At 43.5% G+C, this 21462-nt stretch overlaps 1 long non-coding RNA gene across 1 annotated transcript in view; it reads right to left on the bottom strand.

Annotated features, from left to right (window-relative positions):
• LOC116599335 overlaps positions 1-21462 on the bottom strand; it is a 41419-nt gene that overhangs the window by 17950 nt on the left and 2007 nt on the right. Inside the window, exons 2-3 of the long non-coding RNA XR_004289317.1 lie at positions 16161-16311; positions 9926-10004 (exon numbers count right to left, since the gene is read on the bottom strand). This is a non-coding gene — a long non-coding RNA (uncharacterized LOC116599335). The remainder of the gene's footprint in view (positions 1-9925; positions 10005-16160; positions 16312-21462) is intronic.

The following is a 21462-nucleotide window of genomic DNA, read 5'->3' as shown; positions in this document are numbered from 1 at the left end:
TCCCACTCTACAGTGCACACCCTGAGCCACCTCGTGCTCTGCTGCTCCTTCAGGCAAAGAGCAGGATTTTTACAAAGGCCTGTAAGTCAAGTCCATCACCATCACCAATTGTCCTCTCCCGTAGGACTCCTAGCTTCCCTTATCTGCCCAGCACGAAAGCCTTCTCCGCCCTTCAGGGAGATGATACACACGGAAATTCTGGCTGTCCTTTCTCAGGTTCAACCATTTTATTTTTGCTCCCTGGTACCAGTTGAATCGATAACAAGAGACAAAAAAATATTTCCATGTAACCCCAGATTCTAGCCTTGCCTGTGGTGGCTACAGGATATCCATAAGGGAACCCACTTCGCCTTGACAAGAAGTAGTGGAAGAGAGCCAGATGTCCCATTAAAACTCCTTTCTAACCTAAATGAGTCTGTGACGATGTGTGTTTATATGTGTGAGGATCAAACATACTGTGAACATCGCTTCTCCTAGCGGATAAGCTGTTATCTGAGAATGAGGCACTTCAGGAGGCTAATTGACTACTGGAGGCTGTCTACACAGGCAGAGCAGAGGGGAGATCCAGAGCCCTCCCAGGCCGGGTGCTCCCCACCCCCCGGCCCCACCTACCCACCCACCGTCACGCAAGAAAAACCCTGCTGAATGATCCAGGCCTGCCAGTTTCATCGGACAGTGAATCAACATAAACTTCATGGTGCCCCTGTAGACAAAATATTAGTTATGTTTTCCGGAACCTGGGCTTTCAGACGCCCAGATAAATCTCAGCCCCCCTCCTTTATAAAATGGTCCCCACGGTCCTTCTGAGGGCACTCCTGGCTTTGCGGGTTCGGCTCAGACATAGCCACTGTGATCCAGCCCAGATTTCCAGAGCCTTCCTGCACCAGCCACGGCCATCTTGTCATTTTCATAGTGAGCGTTGGAAAGGAAAAATAAAATAAGATAAAATAAAAGGTGAAAGAGAATCCTGCTAAACGTCACCACCGGAGTTTGTTATCGAGATGTTATTTTTGTGATGGCTATTTATTATTCTTGGCCTTTTTGGATTAATTATGGTACCGTTTTTATAAGTGGCAGCAGCAATCTGTCACCCAGGATTACACAGAAGGCCACCCAGGCTCCGTATGTCCTGTTATCCTGCTGTAAATCACTGTAACTTGCAGGAGACCAGGCCCCGAGGCCCCGATGGCCGGGCTGTCCTCTGTCCCAATCAATGCAGTGCCCACCACTCCCCTCTTCTCACTCCCCGAAGGGTCCTGAAAGAGAGTTTGCCCAGGAATGCTGCAGCCCCGCGGCGAGCTGACTTTATAAAGAGGCGAGGTGAAGTAACACTTTTCTTTTTAATACCCCGTGGTGCCCAACCGAAATTGCAGCCTGCTTCTATTTTCAGAGGCCTCCTTGGTAAGAGAATGTTTTTATCTGGAGATACAATGACCGCGGTCCATGCTCCACAGTTCCCATGAAGGCCTTGCCAAAGTCCATGAATGCTCGCTTTATGAATCTGTCCTGCAGGTGTTCGGGGGGGTATGTAATCACTAATGAATAGTCCAGAAACACAGAAACTCTCTGCAGCCTCTGGCTCCGGGAGCTGCCGGGCTTTATAATTCTGTGAGAAAACACACATGCAGCTAAAGCAGTCCCTAGGCTCCAGCGTTGCCTGAGGCCAAATATTCGTCACAATCCATCCCTGCGCTGGTGGTACGTTCCAGAAAAGAAGGGATATGTAGCTGCCCGGTGGACGAAGATGTCTGTGGCTCTTACGTGAGCTTCCTGCTCTGACTAGCTACAGGCATGCCCAGGGCCAAGGGCCCATCTTCGGCACACGCCATGGATGTCGCCTCGCAGGCCACACCAGACGTGTTAGGAGGACCTCAGGGGTCCAGGCTCAGGTGGACTGGCTGCCCAGTGAATGACCTCAGATAATCGGCACAGTTGGGGTGCCTGGGTGGCTCAGTCAGTTAAGAGTCTGCCTTCAGATCCAGGTTGTGATCCCAGGGTCCTGGGATCGAACCCTGCGTCGGGCTCCCCGCTCTGCAAGGAGTCTGCTTCTCCCTCGCCTCTCTGCTTATGCTCTCTCTGTGTGTGTGTCTCAAATAAATAAATCAAATCTTAAAAAAAAAAAAAAAAAAAAGAATTTTGAGATAATTCTGCATGGATTCTCAAGCAGGGGAAGGGACTAGAACTACCGGGAGTCCAGAAAGAACAGATTATCTTCTTAAGTGGGCTGGATAAGGGGGCAGGGGACCGGGAAGGAAAGTGCCCTGGTATTAGAAGCCCGCAGAGCCAGAGGCCTTAAATCAAAATAGAATCCGAGGTATCCTCTCCACCCAAGAGGACTTAAATCAAAATAGAATCCAAGGTATCCTCTCCACCCAATCGATGACTTCGGGAAGAAGCTCGCTATTCACTAATCTACCTTATCCCTCCCAGCCACAGTCCAAAGAGGGCAAAGATGTGCGAGGCCACGTTCACCATTTTTCTCACTTTCCCCACCTGCCCTTCTCAATACCACGGGCTCTCTCAGAGCTAACAGCTGGGAAAAGTCTACGACAGGAACCCGATCCACTCTCCAGCCGTCTTGGAGGTTGTGGAAGTTCTGGGAGCATTGCTGAGAGATTTCGTACTTCTCTGCCACTTCGGAGGGAGAGTGAGGTCTCTTGACCAGGACAGGCTCAGGGCACTGGAGAAAGACAGAGGCCCAGTATGGGAAAAAACAGGACATTGAGAGTCACAGTGGCCTCTCCCAGCAGCCTGCGTGGCCAGGAGCAGCCCAGAGTGCAGGCACTGAGAGCCTCCGAAGACTCTGGTGAAAGGAAGTGTGGATGGCCGGCACCATGGGGCCTTGGCCTTGGGAGGGAGTCTTCTAGTCACACGGCACCTCAGTGACTCAGGTCCCTGAGCACACTCTCTTATCCAGAGCTAATGAGAGTGGCCCCAGAGCACAGCTGGAACTGGGGGTCAGAAGTGGGCTGTCGAGAGTACCCATAAACATGAAAAAGTTTCCTCTTGTATATTAGGTGTTGAAAGAATTTCTAGATATGGGAGCTACAAAGAGAGCAGAATTTCTCACAAAAACTCACCTTCCCTGGGTTTTCTTTTCTTTCTTTTTTTTTTTTTTTAATTTTTATTTATTTATTTGACAGAGATCACAAGTAGGCAGAGAGGCAGGCAGAGAGAGGGAGGGGGAAGCAGGCTCCTTGCCAAGCAGAGAGCCCCATGTGGGGCTCGATCCCAGGACCCTGAGATCATGACCTGAGCTGAAGACAGAGGCTTAACCCACTGAGCCACCCAAGAGCTCCTCCCTGGGTTTTCTATAGCTCTCCTAATCCATGCTCCTCAGGCATTTCCTTCCACCTGCTTCCCTCCTTCACCTGAAATGCCAGCCTACCACTTAGCGTTAAGTGGAGGGGGAAGTCTTTGAATTAGTGACAGTTTAGAAACACAAAAGGAGACATTCTATGTCCGAAAATATTTCCCAACTTGGCCTCTTGCACCATAAATTCCACAATTCGATGTATTCCTTTGGTTTAGAGCAAATCTGAGCTACCACAAACATTAATTTATTCAGAAAATATCCCTTAAACACCTTTGTGCCACGTACTGTGCTGGGCAAATAACGGAGACAAGATTTTAGCTTTCAGGGCATTTAAATTAAATTAATCTGTAGCAGGCATTTGAGAATGAGTTTATCAGGTTATTTCCTGAAAGCCCATTTCCATCATAGAAGGGAATGATAGGGAGCCCATCTAAAGGACAGCAGGACGGTGACAGATTGTCCCTGAATGGAAAGACGAAAGGATGAAAAAGTGGTGAAGTAAGGGGCACTGAGGATAAACTTCAGCTACTTGATTCATTCGTTCACTCATTCATTCATTGCACAAGTACGTTTCAAGCATCTCCATAGAGCAGACGCTGGGGGTATATCAGTGAACAAGGCCAACACAAGCCCTATCCTCAGGGAGATTTTATCTAGTCTGAGAGACACACAGGCACCTAGACGACAAGAGGTAAACATGGCCAGTGTTAGCCAAGGGGATCACAGGGCACTAGAGGGATGCCGTTAGGGGCACATAAAGCAGGCTTGAGGAAGGGGACGATCAGGGAAAGCTTCTTGGAAGTAGTGACATCACAGGAGTTGGGGCTGGGTGTTCAGTATTCTTGAGAGAGGGAACAGTATATGCAAAGTCTCTAAGACAAGAGGCCTGTTGTGCCCCCCAGCTCCACAGCTGGGAGGGGCAGCCTTGAGGTACAGTGGTGGTGAGAATACACATCACGGGTGAGTCTAAGCTAGGGGCTGGCGAACTTTTCCTGCAAAGGGCCAGAGAGTAAATACTGTAGGCTCTGTTGTCGGTGGCGACCCCTCAGCTCCGCCATTGTAACAGGAACTCGCCATGACAATATGTAAACAGATGGACGCCCCTGTGCTTTGGTAATACTTTATTTACAAGAAACAGCAGTAAGCTGCATTTGGCCCCCATAAGCCATCGTTTTTCAACTGCTGGTCTAACCAGGACTTGGAGCCAAGGAGAAGAGACTAAGGCAACTTCATCTGCTGGGATGGGCCTCCCTAGAGAGAGGTGAAATTTATGGTGAAAAAATACGAGGTAAGGAGCCAGGAGATTTGAACTCAGGTCTTGGTCAGGGTCCAGACTCGAGGGCACTGTCTCGCTCTTCTGTAAAATGAAATAGTGGAATCAGATGATCTCTAGAGCCTCTTCTCCGAGACTCTAGAGCAGGGATCCATATCTAATCTGGGGTACAGAGAAGCCCCAAGGAGCCTAAGGATAATAGTGAGCAATCTGTGAACTTTGATAGGAAAACATTACATTTCTAGTTTCATTAATTTCCAACTGAAATGTAGTGTATATTTCACTCACAAGCACCAGCAACAAACCACAGTCATGTCAGCAGTACCTATGACTTTTGTCTCCACTATAAATCACAGATATTTTCATAGCATGTTACAGTTGGAGCATATATGTTGAAATATCATCTATAGTCATCACTTCCTTGAATTTATGGTAGCTATTAGCTCTGCAACTAGACTTTGCTATTTAATATGTTAATAGAGACACATCTATGTCTATATCATAAATTGGGGGTTTTTGGAAACTTGATATCTATATTTCAATATAATTAGATATCTTTGTAATCCTATGTAATTTATTTTGCTTATTAACAAACAATATTCTGAGAAAGAGTCCATCCCCCCCAAAATGGTTGCAACTCCTGGTCTAGAGCAATAAGTTATTCACTTATATCTATCCTACTGGTAAAGTGTTTCTTTAAAAAAAAAAAAAAAAAAAAAAAAACCCTTCGGGGGAGGGGGGAAGATGGGGCAAAATAATACCTTCTTATATAGCAGATGAAAATGAGAATTGCTTCAGTCTTTTTAGAAAGTAATGTGACAATATTTATCAGAATTGAAAAATGCATGTATACTCTGTAATCTCATTCCTGGGTACTTAGCTAATACAAACAAAAACACCCACACAAAAGAAAGAAGGCATATGCACAAATATTTTTCAAAAGGTCAATAACAGACAAACAAACCTGGAAGCAAAGAGAATGCCTATTGCTAAGGAAAAAGTTGGGAACTGATGCTAGTGCTGCACGATGGAGTATTACACAGTCATGAAAAAGAATGACGGGGAGCTCTGTGTCCTGGTGCAGTTTCCATGCAGTATCAGTGAATAAGGAAAGGAGTATGATTTTATTCTGTGTAACTAAAATATACCTTGACAAAAGGAATGTTGTATATAGCTGATGTGTGTCTGTGATTTCATGAGCATGGAGAAAAGTGAGCAAAGATATATTTGGGTATTAATATGTGTTACATGGGAGAAGGTGATGTTAATGGCGAGGGTGGCTGCAAAAGGAAGGAGCCAAGCAAAAAAAACAGAAAAGAAAGATCATATTAACAAAGATAACAGTATATAAAAATATGTTTGCACGGTTAAAAGAGAAGTAATTCTCTCCAACCCCTCATAAAAATCTATGATATTGGGTAAATGTAGGCTGAGTTCACCTTCTCTAGTTTATTGTCAATACATCAAGTACCTTTTGAATCCCACTTTGCTCCAAACGGATGCCTGACATCTTCTGGCAGCTTTCTTGAGAATTGCGAAGATAAATCACGACACCCAAAATGGTTTTATTTTACCAATGAATATGTCTATTTTGACACAAACAACTCATTCATTCATTTATTTGCAGAAAACCAGGAGTGCCAGCGACTATGCTGAACTCCGAGGATAAAAAGGAGCCAAAGGACAGGAAGGGAGGAGTATTTTATGTTCTTCTCTGTTTCTGGCTTGCTCCTTTATCGTCGTTAATTAATATCAAACGTGGATTTTTTTTTCTCATTTCCTCTACTTACTCCTTTGTTGTCTCCCCAAATTCTCACAAAGATAAGATCGATGCCCAGTACATCACAGAGTCAACAGAGGCTGGCAGAGCAATGCACCCAAGTCCACTTGTCACACCTTTCAAGGTCAGGAGGGAGTAGCGCGGCTCCGGCCAGTCGCGATCCTGCTCAATGACCTCGAAGCTCAGGAATCTGATCAGGCCACTTTGCAGAGGCCACCCTCCACCAACGGCCCATCAGTTTCTGTTCTGACGGCCAAGAACGAGAACAAAAGAAGTGAAATGCCAGCAGCCCTTGGTCTCCTTACCCGGTTCGATGACCTTTTTGTTTTTACTTCCCCAGTTCTATTCTGGGAACTGTTAACTCAGAGATAGTCGGAGTCTCTCCAACGTCTGTGCTTAACTCTTAGGAGGGGAAAAGGCTCTCAGACTCTCTCTGCACAGAGTGGAGGATGAGCAATAATCCTCGACACGCCGGCTTCCCTATTGTAGACGGCAGCCTCTACCACCTGATAAAAATCATAGTTCCTTACAGCCTGCGCCGCACGTTTCAAAGCATTCCCTACCCCGTATAAAATTTCATGGGATATCGAAGCGCAGGCAGCATTATTAGCATGAAGCCAAGAATCCAGAGCTAGGTATAGGCAAGCAACTTGCTGGAGATGAGAAGCTAGTCAGGCGGGAAGTAGGAGCGATCTGCATTTTAGAGAAAATAAATTGGGGTAACTCAGAACCGCCCGACAGATAGAATGCAAGTCCCATGTGTAAGTTCACCTCTTTCCAGTAGCTGCATTAACAAAAAGAAACTGCTGAAACGAATGGTAAGTTTTTAATGGAACCCAATAGAGTTAAAATGTTATTATTTCATCATAATTAATATTTTAAAAAATGTAATGAGGGACACCTGGGCGGCTCAGTGGGTTAAAGCCTCTGCCTTCGGCTCAGGTCATGATCTCAGGGTCCTGGGATCGAGCCCCGCATGGGGCTCTCTGCTCGGCAGGGAGCCTGCTTCCTCCTCTCTCTCTCTCTGCCTGCCTCTCTGCCTCCTTGTAATCCGTCAAATAAATAAATAAAATATTTTTTAAAAAATGTAATGAGCTAGTTTACCTTCTTCTTTTGCCCTGAGTCTTGGAAATCTAGTGTGTATTTTACGCATAGAGAACATCCAAGTTCGGACCAGTGTCACCCATTTCAGGGGAACGGTGACCACAGGGGGCTGAGGGTGACTGCCCTGTAGGGCTCACACACGGGGTGGGGGGGGGGGGGAAGGAATACCAGACAAGGGATGGCATTTACAAATCAAGTGAAAAGCTCTTCCAAAAGACGGTTGTGTCCAAATGCCTCACCGGAAAAGGAGCCGAGGACTGCCAGCCTCGGCCCCGAGTCGGGACCTCCAGGCCCTGACGCCGCAGTGCATCTGGGTGAGCCCGGAAAACCCCGCAGAGCCCCGCATGACCCGAGCGGGGCCGGCAGAGGTGCCGGAGAAGCAGCTCCCCGCAGGATGGAAGCAGGAGCCGACATACCAGGGGCTTAGAAGGCCTCTGTCGATAAGAAACCCGCTCCACGATCATTTTAAACCACAGTGAGCCCTGACAGGATACTGACCTAGTAAACCAGACAAATTACCCGCTGCAGCCCGGCCTGCCCGCCTCCCACTCCAGCCCCCCGTGAAACTCGATCTCTTTGCAAGCTTCAGCTCTGCTTTCTGGAGGGTCAGACAGGGAAGGCCCCAGAGAGGCCGAGAGCCTCTGACAGCCCCGGCCATGAGCCCCTGGAGTTCTAGGTCACGATCACAACCTCACATCCTCATCCTGTAGAGAACCCTCACCGGGGAGAGCACTCGGGGCATGGGGTCAGTCCTGTTGTGCTCGCAGGGTGTCTGTGAGCCGACTGGTTCCCCTCTGTCACCTCTCAGCTGCCCTATCAGAAAGTGGCCATGTTCATGTCTGCCCACCTGGGACCATGTCCATTCAGGGGCAGAGTTCCTCAGGTAGGGAAAGACCACTCGCTGCCATAATCCTTAAGCTACATTTAGATAAAGTGGCCTATGGTGGTCACATTGGGACCCTTGGGACTCGGTTGGTGGCAAGGAAGCCAGAGGGGCACAGAAGAAGCCGCTGGGGAACAACAGTTGGAACACGAAAGTCCGATCTTGTGTACAAATAGCCCTGGGAGCTACCAGCGCAGCCTCAGTAGGTAAGAAACAGACGCTGGGTTTGGGGTTTATGCCATTTCTCTATCCCCTTTATAGACGAGAGACCTGTGCTCCTACTTGACAGTTTCTTCTTTTACTTTTTTTTTTCTTTTTTTTTGGAGGGGTTGGCGGGAGGGGCAGAGGGAGAAAGGAAAATCTCAAGCAGGCTCCCCAGTGAGCACGAAGCCCCAGACGATCCCACGACCCCCAGATCGTGACCTGAGCCAAAATCAAGAGTCTGGCACTCCTCCAACTAAGCCACCCAGATGCCCCCCCTTCTTGACAGCTATAATCAGGAAACTAAACTCAGACAAATGTGGTGTCAGATCAGTCTGTTGAAATAGGGCACGTGGGATTATTCAAATCACACTGGACTGCTTAGTTAGGAGCAGACCCAGCACCTCTCTGACCCCCATTACCTACCTACAAAACAAGTCATGGTGCATTCTCCTAGTGACACCATCAGAATCCACTTCCGAAGCCTTTGCGCCTTCGGCAGGCACCATGGGCTCTTTCCCGCTACGGAGACTAGTCCATGCATTCCATGCAGGACAGTGAGGTGGCTCTGTTATGATTTTCTCCTTGAACCTTTTTTTTTTTTTTTAAGATTTTATTTATGAGAGAGAGTGAGAAAGAGCACGAGAGGGAGAAGCAGGCTCTCCGCTGAGCAGGGAGCCTGACACAGGGCTCGATCTGGGGATTCCAGGATCAGGATCTGAGCCAAGGCAGACACGTAGCTGACTGAGCCACACAGGCGCCCCTCTACTTGACTGTTCTTCAAAACAACAAGGTGCTAGAGATCCATTCTATGGGAAGTGCAGGGCAGGAAGGGCAGAGCTGAAGACCAAGGAGCCTCTTCATTGAGGGGGCTCCAGAGACTTGCTGCCCCAGGCACAACTCCTCCCCCTTCCCCGGCACCTGCTTTCGGAGCACCAGCATTTGGGCTCCTTTCAGTTCATTGGTGTCCCCTCGATCTGTGGAATTTCTCAAATGCTCCACATTTTCTGGCTGGTTTAACAGCCTTATGGAGGGGTTAAAATCTCAAATTTCAACTGTCAAAGCTGTTTAAGGTCAAACAAAGCCTCCATGATCTCACCGAATCCAGGTTCCTTGCAAAGATGCAACTGAACGCCCTAGTCATTTGTTCTTTGCAAGTTCCCTCGTTTCTGTTGATGTTAAGAAACCTTGCCACAATCCTAGAAGGCAAGTAAACACGCAATGAAAATAAAGAAATGCAATTTCTTACTAATGCCTTGTGCTCTAACTCTTATCCGTCATGGAAACTCAAAGCCGTGGTTCCCGGGGAGAGCTGCTCCACCAAGACCTGCTGGAACCACACTGGGAGAAGCACTCCACACAGCTAACCTTTCTCTCGTGTCTTCATCCTGGTTTCTGATGTAAAACTGAGCAGTTTTCTTGAATCTCTGAGCCTCTGTATCACTACCTGTAAAATGGAGAAAGCAGCTTATTTTCTACCTAGAATCAAGAATATTGGAATACCTCCAACTGGGAGTAAAAACACCAAACTGGTAAGAAGGACTGTGATAAGATTATAGGTGACTTTTTTTCTTTCTTTTCTGATAATTTTGAAATTTGATTGTGTTACTTAAGGGAAATTCAACTTATTGTGAAAATGAATGTAAAGTAACTTGAAATTGATGAACTCCACATGAAGGCAAATCCAGTCAATTCTTAATTATCCGTGTGCCACTGAATCCACAGTGTTTTGTCTATACTCAACTTTTTATTTTTATTTTTATTTATTTTTTTTTTTTTAAAGATTTTATTTATTTATTTGACAGAGAGAAATCACAAGTAGTCAGAGAGGCAGGCATAGAGAGAGAGAGAGGGAAGCAGGCTCCCTGCTGAGCAGAGAGCCCGATGCGGGACTCGATCCCAGGACCCTGAGATCATGACCTGAGCCGAAGGCAGCGGCTTAACCCACTGAGCCACCCAGGCGCCCTATACTCAACTTTTTAAATTCAAGTGCAACCACGCAGTCACAATGAACCCCTCTGAGACAACCTCAATCAATCAATCAAAAAATGTAAATGTATGTGTAAATGTATGTATTTACAAAAAATGTAAATGTAAATGTATATGTCCCTTATTTTGAAGATTTATTTATTCATTTATTTGAGAGAAGCACAGGAGCCTGGAGTGGGACAGAGAGAGAGAGAATCTCAAGCAGACTCAGCAGTGAGCGTGGAGCCCAACGTGGGACTCAATCCCAGAACGCCAGGATCATGAGCTAAGCCAAAATCAAGAGTCTGACGCTCAACTGACGGAGCCACCCCGGTGCCCGTACGTGTTTATTTTAAACTGTGAATTCAACGTGGTGAGAAATGCTTAGGTGATCTGGAGGGCTCTGGTCCTGCCCTGAAGAAATTCATGGTGATCTCAGAAAAACAAGACCAGGAACTCCTATAGGCTGGTTCCTGCTATTCAACAGGCCCTGTCGTAGGTATGTCACTTAAGGAATCTTGTTGACACCTTACATCCACCTTGTGAGGCAATCATTCTTAGTATCCCCATTTCACAGATGAGGAAACTGAGCCCCAGTTACTGCAAAAGTTTATAGGATAATGCGGGAACCTGCTTATTAGAGGAGGCTGGTGTGCCTGATGACGTAATGAAACATGAATTAGAATAAAGAGGGGTCAGCTGGTGGACCGCTGTGCCGTTCAATATGGTAGCCACAAGCCAACATGCCTACTGACTATCTGAGACACATCCCAGGTGATTAAGGAACTGAAGCAGAGCGAAATATTTCTCTGTTAAATACAACCTTACCGCTTAGTAGGATTACATTTTACTTTAACCACTGAAAATTTAGCTCCCAAATTGAGATGTGTTTTAAGTATAAAATACACACCGAATTTCAAACCCTTAGTATGAAAAAGAAATGTACATAATGATTAATGAATTATTAATGTTAAATAATTAAATAATTATTAATGAATTAGCAATTCATTAATAATTTTAATATCTATTAAATGTTAAAATGATAATATGTTAGACACAGTTGGGTAAAATAAGGTAAAGCAGTAAAATTTTTCAGCGATTTCTTTTTACATTTTTAATGTGGCTGCTAGAAAAATTTGAAATACAAACGTGGTTCTCATTATATTTCAGTGGACAGTGCCGATACAGAGTTTAGAAACCTGGACATCGGTAAAATATATGCCACAAGACTTTTTTTTAAATTAAAGATCTATTTATTTATCTGAGAGAAAGAGTGAGTGAGAGCAAGTGTGCGGGAGAGGGAGAGAATCCCCAAGCAGACTCCCTGCTGAGCCTAGAACCCCCACATGGGGCATGATCCCAGGACTCTGAGATCATGACCTGAGCCGAAACTGAGAGCTGGACCCTCAAAGGCGCCCCACAGACTTTTTTCTTTCTCTCTTTTTCTCTTTCTTTCTTTCTTTCTTCTCTCTTCCTCCCTTCCTTCCTTCCTTTCTATCTTTGTGTGTGTGTGTTAACCTGAGCTAATATTTCCTTAAACTAAAAATTAAAACATTCCAAATGATTTTATTTGGCTGTTGTTTAGGACCATCCAAAATGGTGCTATTTGTACCTTACAGTTTGCAAAGCATTTTCACACATACTACGTAAGACTCTATGTCTCTCTAGTGAGAGAGGATGGGGATAATTATCCCATTTGACAGAGCAGGATACTGAGGCTAGTTAATGCCATTGCTAGAGGAGCAGAGAAGGCTTCAGTCACTTTTCAGCTGCAGTCCCCCATCCTTCATGGGCCGGAGACTGCCTCAAACACACACATGTCCCCACCACTTCTCACTTGAAAATCCAGAAGCCTTTGCATGCAGCAAAACTGCTCCCAAAAATGGAGCCCTGATGGATTTTCAGAACGTTCCCTATGGACACACGGAGCAGGACATCAGCCCCTGGTATGCAAGTATATTGTTACAGCCTCTGCCCCTCAGACGGAAGCCTTCTGGATGCTTGCACGTGTGGGTGCTGAACCCACTGCGAGCTCATCCCCTTTCCACACTCCAGCAGGCATTTCGGAGCTGGCTGCTTGGCTCCAACAGGCTGCTAAAGCACGTACCTCCAGGCAGCAGGAAACCACTGGCACGATGTGTGTCTTCTCTGCATAAATTACCTACTTACCCCAGACCCACTCAGATCAGTGTCAGCTTCCTGACTCTACCTCGAGGCTGGAATAGCTTGCTCAACTCTTGGCTTCCCGCGGCACCCTCTGAAGAACCCCTTGCACAAAAGACACGTGTGACCGGGGGCAAGCTGCCTAGCCTTTCTGAGAACTGTTGCGCCATCTTTAGGATGAAGATGATGACGACGGTTAGAGTTGATCCCTAGTGACGAGGAGGTCAGGTGGGGCTAAAACGTAGCTTGGACTCTTATCCCCAGGCCACATACTGTTCAGGGCAGGGCCCGGCAGGAAAGGGGGTCACCATTCTCACAACCCCTCAGAGATGCTCTCCACCCACCAAGCCAGTGTCTGCAAGGCCACCCACATGGGGAGTCCTGTTCTTGTTGTGAAGACTCGTTGTGAAAGGTAACGCATAGTGTACTGGGTCAGAAGTGACTCTCTCGGGATGCTGCCGTTTAGAAGTTGAGGGAGTCTTTTCTATCTTCATGGAACTTTCTCTCCTTCTCTGAGGTAATGGAGAGGAGATAACAGACAGAGTTCACATCCTGCTTCACCCCTTTCGTTTGTGTCTGTTGCCTCAGTTTCTCATTTGTAGACAGAAAGGACAGTAACGGGACTCTTGTGAGAATTAGTGAAGGGCGATGTGGCACAGTGACTGGCCATGGGCTGGGCCTGTGGTGATCCCGAGCCTTCTTCCTATTGCATAGAGGGAGTGAGGAGAGCAGCAAAGGGAGAGGGGCCTGAGCATCCCATGGGCTTCCCTGACATGGCCTCCTTTCCTGAGTTCTCGATTCCTCTCCTACCCCCAAATGCAGGCAGATGAGCGGCTTACCACTTCACATCTGTCTACTGGAGAATGCAGCCACTATCAGCCTACGGGTTCCACCTCTTTTTGCCCATGGCGCCCAGCTTTCTCTCAACAGGGACTCCCCCCTCACACCCATGATGTAGCCACACTTCTCTGACTGACTGCTAGATGTTTGCGTTTGGAAGATCAATGAGCATATTCGGTTTAACATGAGCAAAACCAAACTGACCATCCTCCTTCCAAAATCCCTACCATTCCTCTCCCACTCCTCTGGCCCTCGGGGACCTCACTTATTTCACTGTGGTAGGCGCAGTCAAGAGAACTTCTACAAGGCCCACCACCAAACCTACTAATCTTGCTGTGACTATAATCACATCATGCCTTTATTCCTATCACCAGAATGAGCTGCCCCTACCCCTGCCCGCCTTCAAGGCTGAGCCCTCCCCTTCTTATCCCCATTCAACCAACCCTGCCCTTTCTCTCCTTAAAAAGTCCATTCACAATGGGCCATTCCATCCACCTACAAACTTACAAACTGTAACATCTCCCCCCCATTAAAAAACTCTCTTGACCCAACATCACCCCATTCTTCTGCTTCCTTTTATAATGGGAGCCCTCAAAGTAAGTATCGACACTCGCTGTCCCTACTCTTCTATTTTCTCCAGAACCAACTTCTGTTGGGCTCTCTGGTCCCAATCCTCCAAGCTTTTATCATCCCATTGTTCTTGTCACCAGAGACCTCTGTGTTGACAAATCCAAGAGCTGCTTCCAGACATCATATTACTCAACTGATTGACATTTGACATAGATAACTACTCACTCTCGGAACATTTTTTTCTTTTTTTTTTTTTTTTTAAGATTTTATTTATTTATTTGAGGGAGAATGAGTGAGAGAGAGCATGAGAGAGGAGAAGGTCAGAGGGAGAAGCAGACTCCCCAAGGAGCTGGGAGCCTGATGCGGGACTCAACCCCGGAAGTCTGGGATCATGACCTGAGACGAAGGCGGTTGCTCAACCAACTGAGCCACCCAGGCGCCCAAAACATTTTTTTCACCTGGCCTCCACAATGTCCCTCTCCCTTGGATCCCTTGGATCTCTTCCTAGCTCACTTTTACTCTTATTCAATCTCCTCTGCCAGTTCTTTACCAGCTTCCCAATCTCCAAATCTTAGAACATCTATCCCTCTTGCTTTTTCTCTTCTCACTCCCATGGTGATCCCACCCAGTCTCATGGATTGAAAGAATATCTGTATACTGACAACTCCGAAAATTACATCTCCAGGCCGGAGTGCTTCTCTAAACTTCAGATGCATGTATACAACTGTTTACTTGATATTTCTTCTCACAAGTCTCAAATGTAATATGTTCATTTTAAGATCCAGCTCTCAACCCCCAATACACACACACACACACACACACACACACACACACACACACAAACCCTGCTTTCCCTGAAATAGCTCCATATCAGTAAATGCCAGCTTATTCTTTTGTTCCTCAGGCCAGAAATCTTAGAGACAACCTTGACACCCTCTCCATCTCTCAGACTTCAGAACCAAGTCATTGGATATTCAAAAAATATCCAGAATACAGGCACCTGGGTGGCTCAGTGGATTAAGCCTCTGCCTTCAGTTCAGGTCATGGTCCCAGGGTCCTGGGATCCAGCCCCATGTTGGGCTCTCTGCTCGGCTGGGAGCCTGTTTCCCCCTCTCTCTCTGCCTGCTTCTCTGCCTACTTGTGATCTCTCTCTCTCTCTTTCTGTCAAATAAATAAAATCTTAATATATATATATATATATATATATATATATATATATATATACACACACACATATATATATATATATCCAGAATCTTCTTTTCACCACTTCTGCCGTTATCACCTTATCCCAAGCCACCATCCTCTCTGCACATCAGTGTAACAACTCCCAGTAAGATCCCTGCCTCCCATTGTGTATTTCATTTCCACCCAGCAGCAGAATAACAGCAGTAAAATAGGTCAGATCATGGCGTTCACCCAAAACCGAACATCGCTCCCCTGTCCCCGTGACGGTCCCACGGTTGACATCAGTCATTGCCATTTAGCCCATCCTGATAGTCATCTTTTGTTCATTCAACAGATAATTATCTTATCAGGCTTCCATCATACATTATCAATATTTTCTTTCCATACTTGCACCTGATCTAATCAGTTATGTTATAAACTCTTTGAGAGGGAAAACTAAGATCTCAACTTATGTGAAAGGTCTCTGCAATTTTATAGGTATATGTATATTATTGATCGAAGAGAACGTGGCCTGTCTTATGCCTTTGTATTATTATACATATTGTTCCATTCATCTAGAATGCCCTCTCTCCTCCAGCTCCTATGGTACCATCCACCAGGCAAATTCTTACCTTTCTTTGAAAAGACAAGTGAGGCTGCTCTTGCCCTCCTTTGGATATCCTCTCCCTCCAACACACTGCACTTGTCAGGCTCTCATGGTTTTCCTGTCTGTTCTGTTTGGGGATCGATTTCCACTGACAATAATATTTTGTGATATACTGAAGTACTTTACATTCTTCATGGGAAAACACTAATTAAATCCATGCAGATACCATAGTTCTGGTTGTGGCAAATAAATCCATGAACTTTAAATGTATATTCTCATTATTAATACCTTATGTATCAAAGATGCATTTCCTCCTTTTTTACCCTCGCAACATCCATGTGAAGTTTCTACAGGGCATCCCCACACTGCATCAGAGCTCATGAGTCCTGCGGTTTTGTGCCCCTCTTGTTCTATGATTGTTCCATTTGCCCACAATGCCCTAAGAGTAGAAAGAGATTAAGTGAATTCATCAATAAAGCATATTCGATACACACTGAAGGTCCCCATGTTATTGCTCAAATTTGCCATTCCTTGGTTATCGAAAATGATACTAAGAAACAAAGAAGAATTAGGGAGTCTTAACATAATGCAAATTCTGAGAAGTCATGAAGAGAAAGGTGATGGTGAAGATCATCTAGTAGATAAACTGGCATTTCCTAAGGAAACCACCTTGATTTGGATTTCGGCTCCAACCTTTGGGTTTCTCTCTGCCCTCCACCCTTGGGCTATTTTATATCCCTTATTCTCAGTTTCTTTATCTAGTAACTAAAGATGATAGAAGAAACTGACAGAAAGTATTATGATGACTCAAAAAGATGATGGATGTAAAATACTTAGCATGCTGCTGGGGAAGGAGTAAACACTCTATAAGTAAATACATATTACTTCTAAATATTATCATGTCAAAAGACACAATAAACACAAAAGGCAAAAGAAATAGAAACATGCTTTCATACTTAAACTCTGGAAGTACCTTAATAGTGAACATAATATACTCTGGCGGAATCCTAGAAAACATTGTTGAACAGATGACTTACGAAGAGAAAGAGGGGATATCTTTAGATTAGCATAGGTTTGTATGACTAAGAAAATCCACCAGTTTCATTTCCTGTTTGGAAAGGGTTGTTAGGTGAATTAATGGGATTATACAGAGGTTGTATATCTTCATTTTTTTTTGTAATGTTTTATACTCTCTTTGGTGATTTCTTTCGGAGAAATATAGGTAAAATGAGAATTTTGTTAGGTAAGCTAGTTAAAGATATATTCATGCCCAGATGGAGTAACTGATACCAGGTCTGCCTTCCTGTAGTAAATAGTTAGAAAAGAAGACACGAGCAATGAAACTGTCATTTTTAGATGCTAGGAAGCAGGCTTGAGTGAGCCCTGAAGCAAGAGATGTCAAGTAGGCGAGTCTTACGATAAGGCATTTCATCCGGAAGTATTTCCAAAGCTACAGTACAGGGAGAAGCAGCCCAAGCAATGCTGAACTGGGGAGGCAGAGATCCAAATTTGAGTAGGTAGAGGCAGCTGGCTTTGTAGAGAAGGAATCTACCCTGGAAAGGAGATCCAGAAATTTGCATAGTGATCCCCTCAAGTCTTTCATTAAGTACTAAGCTTCACATGCTCAGGAAGAAATTCTATGAGGTCAGGCAAATAACAAATACTGAGAATCTGTAAACTAAACATTTCTAGAGCTCACATGGAGCTGGGAGAGAGCCAAACTCCAATCAGCCAGCATGGCGAGAGTTTGTTAAACCTTGGGGCATTTCAGAGACTCCAGAAGGGTTGTACCTGTAGAACTATGGTGAAACTACCTCAAGGGTAAAAGCTATTCTAGACCGACCTTTGAAAATTATTTAAAGGCTCAAGAGGATCAGACTGACACACAAGTAACTTAGTGGCTGCCAAAACAAAATTCACCACTCTTTAAAGGAAGACAACAAAATCTAGACACTAAACAATGTTACAATCATAATCCCCAATACCATCTAGACACCCAACACTGTCACACTGGATTGTAACCCCTAACCTGCAAAACAAAACAAACAAAACACCAAACGGTAAAAAAAAAAATGACAGAATATATAGAAAGAATGGAGGTAGTGGACAGAGCTTTTTAAACAGCTAATATACAGATGTTTGAGGATTTAAAGGAAAACATAAAAATAATGAGATAAATTAAAGATAGGGAAAAGAAGCAAAATGAAATTCCCAGAGCTGAAAATTTGTATCTGAAATAAAAAATTCACTAAATGGACTTCCTTGATAGCATATTAAACACTGGGGGAAAAGAGAATGGTGAACTTTTGGAGGGCGCCTGGGTGGCTCAGTGGGTTGGGCCGCTGCCTTCGGCTCGGGTCATGATCCCAGGGGCCTGGGATCGAGTCCCGCGTTGGGCTCTCTGCTCAGCAGGGAGCCTGCTTCTCCTCATCTCTCTCTCTGTCTGTCTCTCTGCCTATTTGTGGTCTCTCTCTCTGTCAAATAAATAAATAAATAAATAAATAAATAAAGAAATAGAAATGATCCCAATTTAAGTGAAGGAAAAAAAGGATTGAGAAAAAAATGCTCATAACCATATAAGTAGCTTTTAAGACAAGATAACGCAGTCTAACATATATTTAATTAGAGTCCCAGTGAGGACACCTCAAAAAATATTAGACAAGAGTTGAAAAATTAACAAATAAGATGAAAATTATAAATTCACAGCTCCGAACATTCAACAAAGAGCAAGAAAAAAACAAAACAAAGCAAAAGTAGACACATCATAATGAACTGCTGTAAATCAAAGGTAAAAAGGTCATTGTAAAAGCATACAGAGGAAAAAAGATACTTTCTATACAAAGAAACAAAGTAATGATGCCCCCATTCTTCCCTCAGAGGTAGTGTAAGCAAGAACCACACCTTTAAAGCCCTGAAAAGAAAACAGTCAACCCAGAATTCTCTATTTATTGAGAATATTCCTCAAAAACAGAAGCAAAATAAAGATATTTTTTTAAAAAACAGAGCTAAAAGAGCTTGTCACCAGTAGACCTACACTCCAAGAAAAAAGTTAATGAAGTTTGAGCTGAAGGAAAATGACACCAGATAGAAACTCAGATCTACACAAAGAAATAAAAAACACTGAAATAGTAAATGTATGAAAAACTATAAAATACATTTCAATACATTGAACTAATAAATTAAAACTTTTCCCCAAATAAACCTCAGATGGTTTCATGGGTAAGTTCTATTGAACCTAAGGAAGAATAATAACTGTCTCACAAAAATTTTCAGGGTACAGAAAAAGAGGGGATATTTGCTAACTCCTTTTATAGGACAGCAATATTATGATATCAAAGCCAAATAATGAAATTACAAGAAAAGGAAATGTCAAGCAAATACCCTAATGCAAAAATCTTAATAAAATATTACCAAATTAAATTCACATATAAAAATGATAATGCTTCATGACTCAAATGGGTTTCGTACGAAGAATGCAGTGTTAATTTAACATCTGAAACTCAACCACTGACATTCACTGTAACAACAAAAAAAGAAAATCATATAATTATCTACATACTTTGTAGAAGTGGACAAGTTGATGCTAAAATTTATATGGAAATTCAAAGGATCTATAATACATATAACAATTTTAGATAAAGGACACAGTTGGAGGATTCATTTTATCTGATTTCAGCTTTACTATAAAGCTACACTAAACAACATGGTGTGTTACTAGAATGAGAGCAGCCATACAAGTCAGTGGAGAGCACAACTCCAGAAATAGACCCACATATAATATGGTCAGTTGATTTTTGGTCAGTTTTGACATTTTGGTCAGGTAATTCACACAGCTGAATTACCAAAGTAATTGAATGGGGGAGAAAACAGTCTTTTCCTAAAATTTTCTGGAATGTTGGGGGAAAACCATAAATCTTGACTCTACTTCATACACAAAAAGTAACTCAAAATAAATCATTGAATTAAACCTAAAATTTACAACTGCAGAACTCTTAGAAAGAAACAGGAAAAAAGTCTTGAGATCTTAGGAGAGCAATGATTTCTTAGGGCAAATAAACATTAAAAGAAAAAAATGATGAGGCAAATTCCATGAAAATTTAATATTTCTGTTCTGTTAAGAAAATAAAAGAAGAGCCACAAACTAGGGGGTAGAAATATATGTGTTTTCTGAATCAGACACAATGTATACACACACACACAGATATTTAAATTTAGACTCTATATATTTTTATTTATATATGTATATAATGGTTACAGATTTACATATGCATATTATATTTATATATATAGGAACTTTCACAACTTGAGCACAAACACCAATTCAAAAATAGACACAAAGGGGGCTTCTGGCTGCCTCATTTGAAGAGCAGGCAACTCTTGATCTCAAGGTGGTGAATTCAAACCCCACATTGCGTGTAGAGATTACTTGAATACATTTTTAAAAAATAAAAATAAATAAAAATGAACATGAGAGATTTGAACAGACACTTCACAAATAAATTTATGTGAATAGCCAAGCGTGAAAAGAAGCTTAACATCATTAGTCATCATGGGAATTAGAATTCCACAATGAGATACTACTACACATAGTCACAGGTGTTAGAAGTATGGAGAATAACTGGAACTCTCATGCATTGCTAACGGTAGGACAAAATGGGACCACTCTTTAGAAAACCAACAGTTTCTAATAAAGTTCAGCATATATTTACCTTATGGCTTAGTAATTCTACTGTTAGGCGTTTACCCAAGAGAAGTGAAAGATATGCCCACATAAGGACTTGTAGAGAAATGTTTGAGACTGGATTAACCATAATAGCCCAAACTCGAGATAACCCAAATGTCCACCAACAGGTGAATGAATAAAGAAATTATAATAATTCCTCAAAATTGAATACTCCTTAGCAATAAAAAGATCAAACTAGCATTAGAGCTACCATGAGTGAATCTCAAAAACGTACTCGGGAAACACAGACAGACAAAAACAATACATTCTGTATGATCTCTTTATACGAGATTCTAGAGCAGGCAGTACCATACTAATCGTTAGTGACATAAAACAGCTTTATGGTTGCCTGGGTCCAAGGAGGGTTCAAGATTGCCTGCAAAGAAGCATCATAAGCAGTAGAAATGTTCCATATCTTGATGTGGTGTCACTTACATGAGTGCATACATTTGTCAAAACTCATCAAAGTGTACACTTAAAATGGGTTTGTTTTAATGTATGTAATTTACATGTAAATTACAGGCATGCCTCAGAGATACTGTCGTTGGGTTTCAGACCACTGTAATAAAGTGGATACAGCAATAAAGTGAGTCAAATGGGTATTTTGGTTTCCCAGTGCATATAAAAGTCATGTTTACCCTCTACTGTAGTCTGTGAAGTGTGCAATAGCATTATGTCTAAACCAATGTACATACCTTAGTTTAAAAATACTTTATCACTAAAAAACACTAACCATCATCCGAGCTTTTAGTGAATCCCAATCATGGATCACAGGTCAACCATAACACATATAACAATAATGAAAAAGTTTGAAATACTGCAAGAATTACCCAAATGTGACCCAGAGACACAAAGTGAGCAAATGCT

This window comes from Mustela erminea, chromosome 9, assembly GCF_009829155.1.
Source record: "Mustela erminea isolate mMusErm1 chromosome 9, mMusErm1.Pri, whole genome shotgun sequence".
NCBI classification, from domain to species: domain Eukaryota; kingdom Metazoa; phylum Chordata; class Mammalia; order Carnivora; family Mustelidae; genus Mustela; species Mustela erminea.
Note: the sequence above shows the minus strand (reverse complement) of the source record. Positions and strands in the feature narration are given on the sequence as shown.